This window comes from Triticum dicoccoides, chromosome 1B (genome assembly GCF_002162155.2).
Source record: "Triticum dicoccoides isolate Atlit2015 ecotype Zavitan chromosome 1B, WEW_v2.0, whole genome shotgun sequence".
Taxonomy (NCBI): Eukaryota; Viridiplantae; Streptophyta; class Magnoliopsida; order Poales; family Poaceae; genus Triticum; species Triticum dicoccoides.
Window position 1 is genome coordinate 207,571,238 of NC_041381.1, and position 14,387 is coordinate 207,585,624.

Genomic DNA, 14,387 nt, shown 5'->3' on the forward strand with positions numbered 1-14,387 from the left:
ATCATGTTTTGTAACCGGAGTTATCGGCCACTGGCAGGAGCCATATGGTTGTTGCTTTATTGTATGAAATGCAAACGCCCTGTAATTGCTTTACTTTATCACTAAGCGGTAGCGAGAGTCGTAGAAGCAATAGATGGCATAAACGACAATGATGCTACGATGGAGATCAAGGTGTCGCGCCTGTGACGATGGTGATCACGACGGTGCTTCGGAGATGGAGATCACAAGCACAAGATGATGATGGCCATATCATATCACTTATATTGATTGCATGTGATGTTTATCCTTTATGCATCTTATCGTGCTTTGATTGACGATAGCATTTTAAGATGATCTCTCACTAATTATCAAGAAGTGTTCTCCCTAAGTATGCACCGTTGCGAAAGTTCTTCGTGCTGAGACACCACGTGATGATCGGGTGTGATAGGCTCTACGTTCAAAGACAACGGGTGCAAAACAGTTGCACACACGGAATACTCAGGTTAAACTTGACGAGCCTAGCATATACAGATATGGCCTCGGAACACGGAGACTGAAAGGTCGAACGTGAATCATATATTAGATATGATCAACATAGTGATGTTCACCATTGAAATTACTCCATCTCACATGATGATCGGACATGGTTTAGTTGATTTGGATCACGTGATCACTTAGATGACTAGAGAGATGTCTGTCTAAGTGGGAGTTCTTAAGTAATATGATTAATTGAACTTAAATTTATCATGAACTTAGTACCTGATAGTATTTTGCTTGTCTATGTTTGTTGTCGATAAATGGCTCGTGTTGTTGTTCCGTTGAATTTTAATGCGTTCCTTGAGAAAGCTAAGTTGAAAGATGATGGTAGCAATTACATGGACTGGGTCTGTAACTTGAGGATTATCCTCATTGCTGCACAGAAGAATTACGTCCTGGAAGCACCGCTATGTGCCAGGCCTGCTGCAGATGCAACTGCCAACGTTAAGAACGTCTGGCAGAGCAAAGCTGATGACTACTCGATAGTTTAGTGTGCCATGCTTTACGGCTTAGAACCGGGTCTTCAATGATGTTTTGAACGTCATGGAGCATATGAGATGTTCCAGGAGTTGAAGTTAATATTTCAAGCAAATTCCCGGATTGAGAGATATGAAGTCTCCAATAAGTTCTATAGCTGTAAGATGGAGGAGAATAGTTCTGTCAGTGAACATATACTCAAAATGTCTGGGTATAATAATCACTTGATTCAACTGGGAGTTAATCTTCCTGATGATAGTGTCATTGACAGAATTCTTCAATCACTGCCACCAAGCTACAATAGCTTCGTGATGAACTATAATATGCAAGGGATGGACAAGACTATTCCTGAGCTCTTCGCAATGCTAAAGGCTGCGGAGGTAGAAACCAGTGTTGATGGTCAATAAGACCACCAATTTCAAGAAAAAGGGTAAAGGGAAGAAGAAGGGGAACTTCAAGAAGAACAGCAAGCAAGTTGCTGCTCAAGAGAAGAAACCCAAATCTGGACCTAAGCCTGCGACTGAGTGCTTCTACTGCAAGCAGACTGGACACTGGAAGCGGAACTACCCCAAGTATTTGGCTGATAAGAAGGATGGCAAGGTGAACAAAGGTATATGTGATATACATGTTATTGATGTGTACCTTACTAATGCTCGCAGTAGCACCTGGGTATTTGATACTGGTTCTATTGCTAATATTTGCAACTCGAAACAGGGACAACAGATTAAGCGAAGATTGGCTAAGGACGAGGTGACGATGCGCGTGGGAAATGGTTCCAAAGTCGATGTGATCGCAGTCTGCACGCTACCTCTACATCTATCATCAGGATTAGTTTTAGACCTAAATAATTGTTATTTTGTTCCAGCATTGAGCATGAACATTATATCTGGATCTTGTTTGATGCGAGACGGTTATTCATTTAAATTAGAGAATAATGGTTGTTCTATTTATATGAGTAATATCTTTTATTGTCATGCACCCTTGAGGAGTGGTCTATTTTTATTAAATCTCGATAGTAGTGATACACATATTCATAATGTTGAAGCCAAAAGATGTAGAGTTGATAATGATAGTGCAACTTATTTGTGGCACTGCCATTTGGGTCATATTGGTGTAAAGCGCATGAAGAAACTCCATACTGATGGACTTCTGGAATCACTTGATTATGAATCAATTGGTACTTGCGAACCGTGCCTCATGGGTAAGATGACTAAAACACCGTTCTCCGGAACTATGGAGCGAGCAACTGATTTATTGGAAATCATACATACTGATGTATGTGGTCCAATGAATATTGAGGCTCGCGGTGGGTATCATTATTTTCTCACCTTCATAGATGATTTGAGCAGATATGGGTATATCTACTTGATGAAACACAAGTCTGAAACATTTGAAAAGTTCAAAGAATTTCAGAGTGAAGTGGAAAATCATCGTAACAAGAAAATAAAATTTCTACGAGCTGATCGTGGAGGAGAATATTTGAGTTACGAGTTTGGTTTACATTTGAAGCAATGTGGAATAGTTTTGCAACTCACGCCACCCGGAACACCACAACGAAATGGTGTGTCCGAACGTCATAATCGTACTTTACTAGATATGGTGCGATCTATGATGTCTCTTACTGATTTACCACTATCGTTTTGTGGTTATGCTTTAGAGACGGCCGCATTCACGTTAAATAGGGCACCATCAAAATCCGTTGAGACGACGCCTTATGAACTATGGTTTGGCAAGAATCCAAAGTTGTCGTTTCTTAAAGTTTGGGGCTGCGATTCTTATGTGAAGAAACTTCAACCAGATAAGCTCGAACCCAAATCGGAGAAATATGTCTTCATAGGATACCCAAAATAGACTATTGGGTACACCTTCTATCACAGATGTGAGGGCAAGATTTTTGTTGCTAAATTCGGATCCTTTCTAGAGAAGGAGTTTCTCTCGAAAGAAGTGAGTGGGAGGAAAGTAGAACTTGATGAGGTAACTGTACCTACTCCCTTATTGGAAAATAGTTCATCACAAGAACCGGTTCCTGTGACGACTACACCAATCAGTGAGGAAGCTAATGATAATGATCATGAAACTTCAGATCAAGTTACTACCGAACCTCGTAGGTCAACCAGAGTGAGATCCGCACCAGAGTGGTACGGTAATCCTATTCTGGAAGTCATGTTACTTGACCATGGCGAACCTACAAACTATGAGGAAGCGATGATGAGCCCAGATTCCGCAAAATGGCTTGAGGCCATGAAATCTGAGATGGGATCCATGTATGAGAACAAAGTCTGGACTTTGGTTGACTTGCCCGATGATCGGCAAGCCATCAAGAATAAATGGATCTTCCAGAAGAAGACTGACGCTAATGGTAATGTAACTATCTACAAAGCTCGACTTGTTGCAAAAGGTTTTCGACAAGTTCAAGGGGTTGACTACGATGAGACTTTCTCACCCGTAGCGATGCTTAAGTCTGTCTGAATTATGTTAGCAATTGCCGCATTTTATGATTATGAAATATGGCAAATGGATGTCAAAACTGCATTCCTGAATGGATTTCTGGAAGAAGAGTTGTATATGATGCAACCAGAAGGTTTTGTCGATCCAAAAGGTGCTAACAAAGTGTGCAAGCTCCAGCGATCCATTTATGGACTGGTGCAAGCCTCTCGGAGTTGGAATAAATGCTTTGATAGTGTGATCAAAGCATATGGTTTTATACAGGCTTTTGGAGAAGCCTGTATTTACAAGAAAGTGAGTGGGAGCTCTGTATCATTTCTGATATTATATGTAGATGACATATTATTAATTGGAAATGATATAGAATTTCTGGATAGCATAAAGGGATACTTGAATAAAAGTTTTTCGATGAAAGACCTCGGTGAAGCTGCTTACATATTGGACATCAAGATCTATAGAGATAGATCAAGACGCTTAATTGGACTTCCACAAAGCACATACCTTGATAAAGTTTTGAAAAAGTTCAAAATGGATCAGGCAAAGAAAGGGTTCTTGCCTGTATTACAAGGTGTGAAGTTGAGTCAGACTCAATGCCCGACCACAGCAGAAGATAGAGAGAAAATGAAAGATGTTCCCTATGCTCCAGCCATAGGCTCTATCATGTATGCAATGCCGTATACCAGACCTGACATATGCTTCGCGATAAGTTTGGCAGGGAGGTACCAAAGTAATCCAGGTGTGGATCACTGGACAGTGGTCAAGAATATCCTGAAATACCTGAAAAGGACTAAGGATATGTTTCTCGTTTATGGAGGTGACAAAGAGCTAGTCGTAAGTGGTACGTCGATGCAAGCTTTGACACTGATCAGGACGATTCTAAATCGCAAACCGGATACGTGTTTATATTAAACAGTGGAGCTGTCAGTTGGTGCAATTCTAAACAAAAGCGTCGTGGCGGGATCTACATGCGAAGCGGAGTACATAGCTGCTTCGGAAGCAGCAAATGAAGGAGTCTGGATGAAAGAGTTCATTTCCGATCTAGGTGTCATACCTAGTGCATCGGGACCAATGAAGATCTTCTGTGACAATACTGGTGCAATTGCCTTGGCAAAGGAATCCAGATTTCACAAGAGGACCAAGCACATCAAGAGACGCTTCAATTCCATCCGAGGACCAAGTCCAGGTGGGAGACATAGAGATTTGCAAGATACATACGGATCTGAATGTTGCAGACCCGTTGAATAAGCCTCTTCCACGAGCAAAACATGATCAACACTAAGACTCCATGGGTGTTAGAATCATTACTGTGTAATCTTGATTATTGACTCTAGTGCAAGTGGGAGACTGAACGAAATATGTCGTAGAGGCAATAATAAATTTATTATTTATTTCCTCATATCATGATAAATGGTTATTATTCATGCTAGAATTGTATTAACCGGAAACATGATACATGTGTGAATACATAGACAAACTTAATGTCACTAGTATGCCTCTACTTGACTAGCTCGTGAATCAAAGATGGTTAAGTTTCCTAGCCATAGACATGAGTTGTCATTTGATTAACGGGATCACATCATTAGGAGAATGATGTGATTGACTTGACCCATTCTATTAGCTTAGCACTTGATCATTTAGTATATTGTTATTGCTTTCTTCATGACTTATACATGTTCCTATAACTATGAGATTATGAAACTCCCGTTTACCGGAGGAACACTTTGTGTGCTACCAAACGTCACAACGTAACTGGGTGATTATAAAGGAGCTCTACAGATGTCTCCAAAGGTACATGTTGAGTTGGCATATTTCGAGATTACGTTTTGTCACTCCGATTGTCGGAGAGGTATCTCTGGGCCCACTCGGTAATGCACATCACATAAGCCTTGCAGGCAATGTAGCTAATGAGTTAGTTACAGAATGATGCATTACATAACGAGTAAAGAGAATTGCCAGTAACGAGATTGAACTAGGTATTGAGATACCGACGATCGAATCTCGGGCAAGTAACATACCGATGACAAAGGGAACAACGTATGTTGTTATGCGGTTTGACCGATAAAGATCTTCGTAGAATATGTAGGAGCCTATATGAGCATCCAGGTTCCGCTATTGGTTATTGACCCGAAATGGTTCTCGTTCATGTCTACATAGTTCTCGAACCCGTAGGGTCCGCATGCTTAAGGTTTCGATGACAGTTATATTATGAGTTTATGAGTTTTGATGTACCGAATGTCGTGGTTCTAAGTCTGACAGTAGAATGGGGGGTAGGTATGGAGAGGCAAGATCCTAGCTATGGAGTAGTTGTACACACGAGTGTTTAACTAGTTCAGGCCCTTCTCCGAGGAAGTAAAAGCCCTATGTCTCGGAGCCCGGAGGCGGTCGACTGGTTTATGTATATATGAGTTACAGGCGTGCGAACCCTTCTACCAGTGGAGGGGGGTGGCTTATATAGAGGACGCCAGGACCCCAGCCAACCTACGTAGCAGAGGGTTAAAGTACATTAAGGCCGGGCGTTACTGGTAACGCCCTACATAAAGTGTCATCATGACCATTAAGACTACTTAATTGTAGACCATTTGGATACAGAGTAGATCCTGAACTCCTGATGGTCGAGTGAGTCTTCATGGTCGAGTGTCTTTAGGTTCGTCGAGTGCCTTCTAGCCGGTCGAGTGGAGTCTCTCTTGGTCGACTGGAAGGTAGCTTCGTCTAAGGATGTCCATGGGTATGGTATCCTAGATAGGTCCATGACCCTACCCTAGGTACATAACATCATCATTAGCCCCTGAATGGATCGAGGTTCGAGTGAGGAAGGAGTTGATGATTTTCTCTGACTTATTTCCTATGCTTTGATTATGTCGTATCTTGGATCGGCGATTTTTCTTCCGGCGTTGGCGTCCACTTTCACTTCAGTCGCCTCGATCCGTTCTTGTCTTCTGTCGAGTGAACTTTTTGAACTTTAGTGAACCTCCAAGCGACGGATCGCAGGAAAGATATCGTCTGACAGATTGATCTGCTGTTAGCGGATTTTGCGGGATCTGAAATTTAGGAAGCGCGCGAAGCGGGGCGAACCGTGGTACTCGGAAGGGATAAGGCGTGGATGCCTCGATTTCCATGCCGCCTTTTTCGCCACGTATCGTGCGTGCACGACTGTTTCGGGATGTGACAGGACTGCCCAGACCCACTCGTCAGCCACTCGGAAGCGTCCTTATATAAAGCGCCGGGCGAGGGCTTTTCGAACAGTGCCTTCCCATTCTTCTCTCCTCCCTCTTTGCCTCCGCCCACTGCGCCTGCTCTCGCCTCCGCCTATCCACTCCTTGCGCGCTTCGCCGGTGAAAATGGTGAAGGAGAAGACGGCGGCCCTAGAGCGCGCGAAGAAGGCGACAGCGACGGGGAAAGCGAAGGGGAGACCGTCCAGTCGGGGCGGATCTTCGTCAAGGTCCCGCCTGCCAAAGGGTTGGGTCCAAGGGGATTGGATCCGCTCGACCATCACCGAGAAAGATCTCAATGACCTGGCCAATGAGGGACTGATCCCCCACGGGTCAGCAAGGCTTCCGGGGACCGAGTGTCAACCGCAGCCACAGGAGGGTGAGTGCGTTCTCTTAGCCACTCATGTAGACCGTGGTTTTTCTCTGCCGCCGAGTGTTTCTTCCGAGGGTTTCTGAATTTCTTTGGGGCGCAACTCCACCATTTCACCCCAATTCCATCACCTATCTTCCTGCCTTTGTGTCCATGTGCGAGAACTTCCTGGGTTGTCGACCACACTGGGGTCTCTTTAAGCACATATTCACCTATCGCTCATAGACAGTGAAAAAGGCGAGTCCGGACGATGAGAGGACTAAGGTTATCCAGATGTGCGGTGGTCTTGGGATCCAGATGAGGAATAAGAGTACTTTCCCGGACATGACCCTTCCTGAGTTGGTCAGAGGGTGGCAGTTGACTTAGTTCTACTGCCAAGACGAGTCGACGCTGGGGCAGTCGACTGGTCTCCCTCTGTTTTCCATGGACCGAGTGGACAAAACCTCTTCTCTGAAAGTGCTTCCTGAGGAGAAAGTTCAGGTAAAAATGTTGATGGAGCACGTAGTCCAACTCGTTAGAGAAGGAGTGACGGGTATGGACCTTCTGGAGGTCTTCCTTAGGCGGCGCATCCAACCACTTCAGTACCGAGGCCATCCAATATGGCTGTATTGTGGGACCGAGGACACCACTCGGGTCCATCCAGAGGCGGTCGATGACGCCACACTAGAGAGGTGGGTGACCGCAATCACGAGGAATAAGGACAACCCTCGAGGGGCCAGGAGGATCCAACCACTCGACTGTACCTACACACCGGACACGGTATGGCCATTTATTTCCCATTGCAATCTTGCTTTATTCATCCTGCTTCACTGTGAATTGGTCGAGTGATCTTTGTTTTGCTTTGTTGCCTGACAGGCCACCACGGAGTTATACTCAATGCCCAATGGAGCGCAGATGCTGACTGAAGAGGAGGAAGGAAGTGGGGGCGAAAGCCCGGAGGAGTGGGATTCGGATGCTGACGACGATGATGAGGCTGAAGACTCTGATGAGGAGGAAGAGGAGGAGGAGGAGGAGGAAGTTGCACCTCCCCGCTCGGAAAGACGCTCGAAGCTTGTCCATGATCCCGCGACTGATCGTGGTAAGGGGGTCGCGACCGCTACCCAGTCGACCAAGCGCCCTTGGACTACTTCTCCGGCGTCGACTGAGAAGGCTCCGAAGCAATCTCGAGTGGCACCGTCGAAACCTGTGAAGGTCTTGCCGAAGATGAAGATGGCGATCCCCACTATCTCAGGGTAATGGTAGTCTTGACTTTTCCCCGTTTCATGAACTTGTTCTTGGTCGACTCATGGGTCAATCGACTGACTTCTGGAACTGCAGTGCTGCTACTTCTGATACTTCGGCCAGGGCTGAAGACCACGAGATGGAGGATGCTGCTACCTCAAAACCTGGTATGACTCTTGTGATGCCGTTTTCAGTCGACTGACTTATTTTCTCTAATTTTGATTCTTTCTGTAGCTTCATCTAACATTGTTATTGACCTTCCTGATGACGACGACGAGGAACCACCAAGGTAGAGGAGGAGCAAGAAAACTTTTGCTGGCAAGGCGACTCAGGATGTGCTAGCACCCGAGACGTTGGTCATGGAGGGGGACAATGTCACTCGGCCTACCATAACCTTTGCGGTGCCGTTGACGAGTGCTTGTCCTTCGTCGTCGAGTGCTGCTCAACCCTCACTTTTCTCCACCTACCCCGTTCCAGAAGACCAAGCTAGTGCTGCTAAAGAAGCAATACGCCAAGCGGGGGTCATGATGGAGCAAGTGAAGGCAATACGAGAAGCCAGCCAGGCAGCCTATGACGCCAGTTCGGCTCTTCAGAGTAATGTTCAGGTCGGTCGGTCACTGCCTATTCTGTTAGGATATGATATCTGAAAACTCTTCTTTCTGAAATTTTTAGAGTTTGTCCTACACCCACTGGGTGTGTCGATTGAAATTCCGGATTAGTGGGGGCACCCTGAGTGCACCCACTGGGTGTAGTCCCCAAGGCTATGGTCGACTGCTGGCAGTCGACCATAGGCTTTAAGTTTTTTCCTTACTCGACTAGGTCGAATAGATTCATAGACCGGTGGGGACACGCTGAGTGCACCCACTGGGTGTAGTCCTCGAGACTGTGGTCGACTGCTGGCAGTCGACTATAGTCTAAAGAACATCTCTCCCCTTTCTTTTTTTTCTTTTTTTTGTTGGTCGACTGGTCGACTCTAACTGATGAAACTAGTGGGGGCATGCTGAGTGCACCCACTGGGTGTAGTCCCCGAGACTATGGTCGAATGTTTGTATTCGGCCGTAGTCTTAGAAACGCTATGATTTTTCCTTACTCACTCAGAAGTGAATTGTCTTTGACATCTGTCGATTGGTTCTTCGTGGAAATCCTGTGACCTTGCGGCTCGTTATACTGAGTTGGAGAACAAACACATTCAGCTCGAGCTCGATCTGAAACTGGCCTAAGAGAACTTAACGAAGGCGAAGGAGGAAGCTAAAGGTATGCTTGGTGAGGCCTTTGACGATTGCCTTTTCCTCTTACTTGTTTCCGAATCTAATCTCACTGTAACTTTGCAGACAAAGTGAGGGATGCCCTGAAGAAGCAAGAGCTTGACTTGGATGAGATGCAAAAAACTGCTTTAGAGAAGACCAGGCTTGCAGATGAGAAGCTGGCTTCAGTGACCAAGCTTGAAGAAGAAAACACCAATCTGAAAGCTGCTCTTGATGCTGCCAACCAGGAGGTCAGTCGACTGAAAAGTGACAAGACCACCCTGAATGACAAGGCCAGTGAGTTGAAGAGAAAGAAGAACGATCTAGAGGCTTATCTGGGTGGACTCGCCAAGAAGTTGCTCCTCATGCTTGAAGGTAATCCTTTGTATCAAACAAATATTTTAATTGTAACCTCCGACTGTTTGTCTTGACTTGGTGGTTGTGCTTGTAGAATTTTGTCAGAACTTTGAAGAGGATACTGGTCGACTGGAAGTAAACCTAGACCCCATCAACTCTCCCGTAAAAGATGAAGTCGCCATGAATGTGCTCCGGCTTGAATCTCGTGTTGCTGCTGTCATCGACTATCTCGCAAGGCTGAAGGTCGCAACTTCTCGCATCGACACAACACTCTGGCCAAGAGAGACGCTCCAGAACGACCTTGAGTCCCTGATGACTCGACTGAACGAGGTCCCAAGTCGAGTGCAGGAGTGGAAGAAGTCTTCGGCCAAGTGCGGTGCGGAAGTTGCTCTGTCTCTGGTCCGCGTTCACTGCAAGGATGCACGAGAGGACAAGCTGGTGGCTCTTAGGGTGGCTAACACCAAGAAGCACGATTTTCAGATCTTTCATGGAGACCTTCATTGCTGCTGCCACTCGGATTGCAGATGGAATTGATCTGGACGAGTTTGTTGCACCTTCCAGCCCTCCACGGGAGGGGTAAAAAACTTCTGAGCTTGATACTTTAAATTTGCCTCGGTATGCCGAGTTAGTTTTGTAACCGACAAACCTTAACAGGCCTAGCGCCTAAGCACTTTCGGTTCCGTTAGGTGTTATCCGAACTTGGATTCGATGTTGAATATGTTTGCATTTGGTTTGAGGTGTCTTTTGCAGGTTAAAGTGAAGCGCTCATTGCAATCGACTTGTTCCCCAATACACTTAGGCGAGCACCGGGCTGTAGCTAAGCCCCCGAGTGAGAGGATTGCTCTCCACTCGGCAGGATTTTCACATACTTAGGCGAGCGCTAGGCTGCGGCTAAGCCCCCGAGTGGGAGGTTTGCTCTCCACTCGGTAGGATTTTCACATACTTAGGCGAGCGCTAGACTGCAGCTAAGCCCCCGAGTGGGAGGTTTGCTCTCCACTCGGTAGGATTCTAGATACTTAGGTGAGCACTAGGCTGCAGCTAAGCCCCCGAGTGGTAGGTTTGCTCTCCACTCGGTAGGATTTTCAAGAACTTAGGCGAGCACTAGGCTGCAGCTAAGCCCCCGAGTGGGAGGTTTGCTCTCCACTCGGTAGGATTTTCAAGAACTTAGGTGAGCACTAGGCTGCAGCTAAGCCCCCGAGTGGGAGGTTTGCTCTCCACTCGGTAGGATTTTCAAGAACTTAGGCCAGCACTAAGCTGTAGCTAAGCCCCCGAGTGGGAGGTTTGCTCTCCACTCGGTAGGATTTTCAAGAACTTAGGCGAGCACTAGGCTGCAGCTAAGCCCCCGAGTGGGAGGTTTGCTCTCCACTCGGTAGGATTTTCAAGAACTGAGGCGAGCACTGGGCTGCAGCTAAGCCCCCGAGTGGGAGGTTTGCTCTCCACTCGGTAGGATTTTGTATTGGTGGCGTAGCTCGGAAGGAGAGGGTAGCAGTCGACCTGCACCTCGTCCTCCTTGTAGAGCGCATGTTGTATTTGTAGGGTAGCTCGGAAGGAGAGAGTAGCAGTCGGCCTGCACCTCGTCTTCCTTGCAGAGCGCACGTTGTACTTGTGGCGTAGCTCGGAAGGAGAGGGTAGCAGTTGACCTGCATCTCGTCCTCCTTGCGAAACGCATGTTGTATTTGTACTTAGGCGAGCGCAATGCTGCAGCTAAGCCTCCGAGTGGAAGGCTGGCTTACCACTCGACAGGATTTTGTTTATCTTAGGCGAGTACTTGGACTGCAGCTAAGCCTCCGAGTGGAAGGCTGGCTTACCACTCGACAGGATTTTGTTTATCTTAGGTGAGTACTTGGACTGCAGCTAAGCCTCCGAGTGGAAGGCTGGCTTACCACTTGACAGGGTTTTGTTTATCTTAGGCGAGTACTTGGACTGCAGCTAAGCCTCCAAGTGGAAGGCTGGCTTACCACTCGACAGGATTTTGTTTATCTTAGGCAAGTACTTGGACTGCAGCTAAGCCTCCGAGTGGAAGGCTGACTTACCACTCGACAGGATTTTGTTTATCTTAGGCGAGCGCAATGCTCCAGCTAAGCCTCCGAGTGGAAGGCTGGCTTACCAATCGGTAGGATTTTGTTTATCTTAGGCGAAACGGATTTCGCAGCTAAGCCTTCGTGTGGGAGACTGGCTCACCACTCGATTAGGATTTTTTTACAGACTTGGGCGAATCGGATTCGCAGCCAGGCCACCCACTGGGGGATTGTTTTGAGTGGACAAAAGAAATAACGATTACTGGGAAAATTATAAAGCTCTTGTCTTTGATAAACAAACTACAGAAGTACTTTTATTACAACTCATCTGAGTGAATACTTAGGTGTAAAAGGGGCGGAGAAGCTCCGCGTTCCAAGCTCGGGGCTCGTCGATCTGATGCTCGACATTGTAAAGACGGTATGCTCCATTGTGGAGAACCTTGGTGACGATGAAGGGACCTTCCCAAGAAGGAGCAAGCTTGTGTGGTTTCTGCTGATCCACTCGAAGAACTAAATCTCCTTCCTGGAAGGCTGGACTCTTCACGTTTTTGGTGTGGAAGCGACGCAAGTCTTGTTGGTAAATGGTCGATCTGATCAGGGCCATCTCCCTTTCTTCCTCTAAAAGGTCGACTGCATCCTGCCGTGCTTGTTCTGCTTCAGCTTCAGTGTAGAGCTCGACCCGGGGAGCATTGTGGAGAAGGTCACTCGGCAAGACTGCTTCAGCTCCATAGACTAAGAAGAATGGAGTTCTTCCGGTCGACCGGTTGGGCGTGGTCCTTAACCCCCAAAGCACAGAGGGAAGTTCGTCGACCCATGCACCAGCCGCATGCTTAAGATCACGCATCAAACGGGATTTCAACCCTTTGAGAATCAAACCGTTGGCTCGTTCTGCTTGTCCATTCGACTGTGGATGAGCGACTGAAGCATAGTCGACTCGTGTGCCTTGAGACGTACAGAAAGCTCTGAACTCTTCGGAGTCGAAGTTTGACCCGTTGTCAGTGATGATGTTGTGCGGGACTCCATATCTGAATATCAATTCTCTGATGAAGCCGACAGCAGTACCGGCATTGAGGTTCTTGATGGGTTTAGCTTCGATCCACTTGGTGAACTTGTCGACTGCTACCAGCACATGGGTAAAACAACTTCTGCCTGTTCTCAAAGGACCGACCATATCCAAACCCCATACTGCAAAGGGCCAGACGAGTGGTATAGTCTTCAAAGCTGACGCGGGCTTGTGTGACATATTGGAGTAAAATTGACATCCCTCGCACTTGTCGACTATCTCCTTCGCCATTTCATTCGCTCTTAGCCAATAAAATCCGGCTCGGTATGCTTTGGCCACGATGGTCCGAGAGGACGCATGATGGCCACAGGTCCCCGAGTGGATGTCATCAAGGATTATTCGACCTTCCTCCGGTGTTATGCATTTCTGACCAACTCCAGTCGCGCCTTCTCTGTACAACTGTCCTCTTATCACGGTAAAGGCCTTAGATCGGCGGACGATCTGTCGACCCTCTTCTTCGTCCTCCGGGAGTTGTTTCCTCAAGATATACGCGATATATGGTACTGTCCAATCTGGAGTGATCACTAGAACTTCCATGATCAGGTCGACCACTGCTGGGACTTCAACCTCAGTCGGATCCGTAACACTCTTAGGTTGCGGAGCTTCATCGGTAAAAGGATCTTCTATGACTGACGGAGTGTGGATATGCTCCAAGAACACATTACTGGGGATGGCTTCTCTCTTGGATCCTATCTTCGCCAGATCGTCAGCTGCTTGATTTTTCAGTCGGGGTATGTGGTGCACCCGTCGAACTTCTTTTCGAGCTTCCTCACTGCATTGCAGTATCTAGTCATGGCTGGGCTTCTAACGTCCCACTCCTTCATCACCTGATTGACCACCAAATCTGAGTCGCCATAAACCATAAGGCGACGGACGCCGAGTGAGATGGCCATGCGCAATCCATACAAGAGTGCTTCATATTTCGCTTCATTGTTGGAGGAATCAAAGTGGATTTGGAGCACATATCTGAGTTTATCTCCTCGGGGGGAAACCAAAACAACCCCAGCACCAGAACCATTTAACATCTTAGATCCATCAAAGAAGATGGTCCAATGCTCCGAGTGAACTTGAGTCGGCTGCTGTTGCTCAATCCACTCGGCAAGGAAATCTGCTATAGCCTGGGACTTAATGGCTTTCTTTGCCTCGTATTTGACATCAAGGGGAAGGAGTTCAATCGCCCATTTGGCCACTCGACCAGTTGCATCTCTGTTATGCAGAATCTCTGACAATGGTGCGTCGCTGACGATTGTGATGTCGTGATCAGAGAAATAATGAGCAACCTTCTTCATGGTCATGTAGATCCCATACACAAGCTTCTGATAATGAGGATATCTTTGCTTCGATGGGGTCAAAACTTCAGAGAGATAATACACTGGGCGCTGAACTTTGAAGGCTTTCCCTTCTTCTTCCCTCTCGACCGTAAGTACTGTACTGACGACTTGTCCTGTGGCTGCAATATAAAGCAAC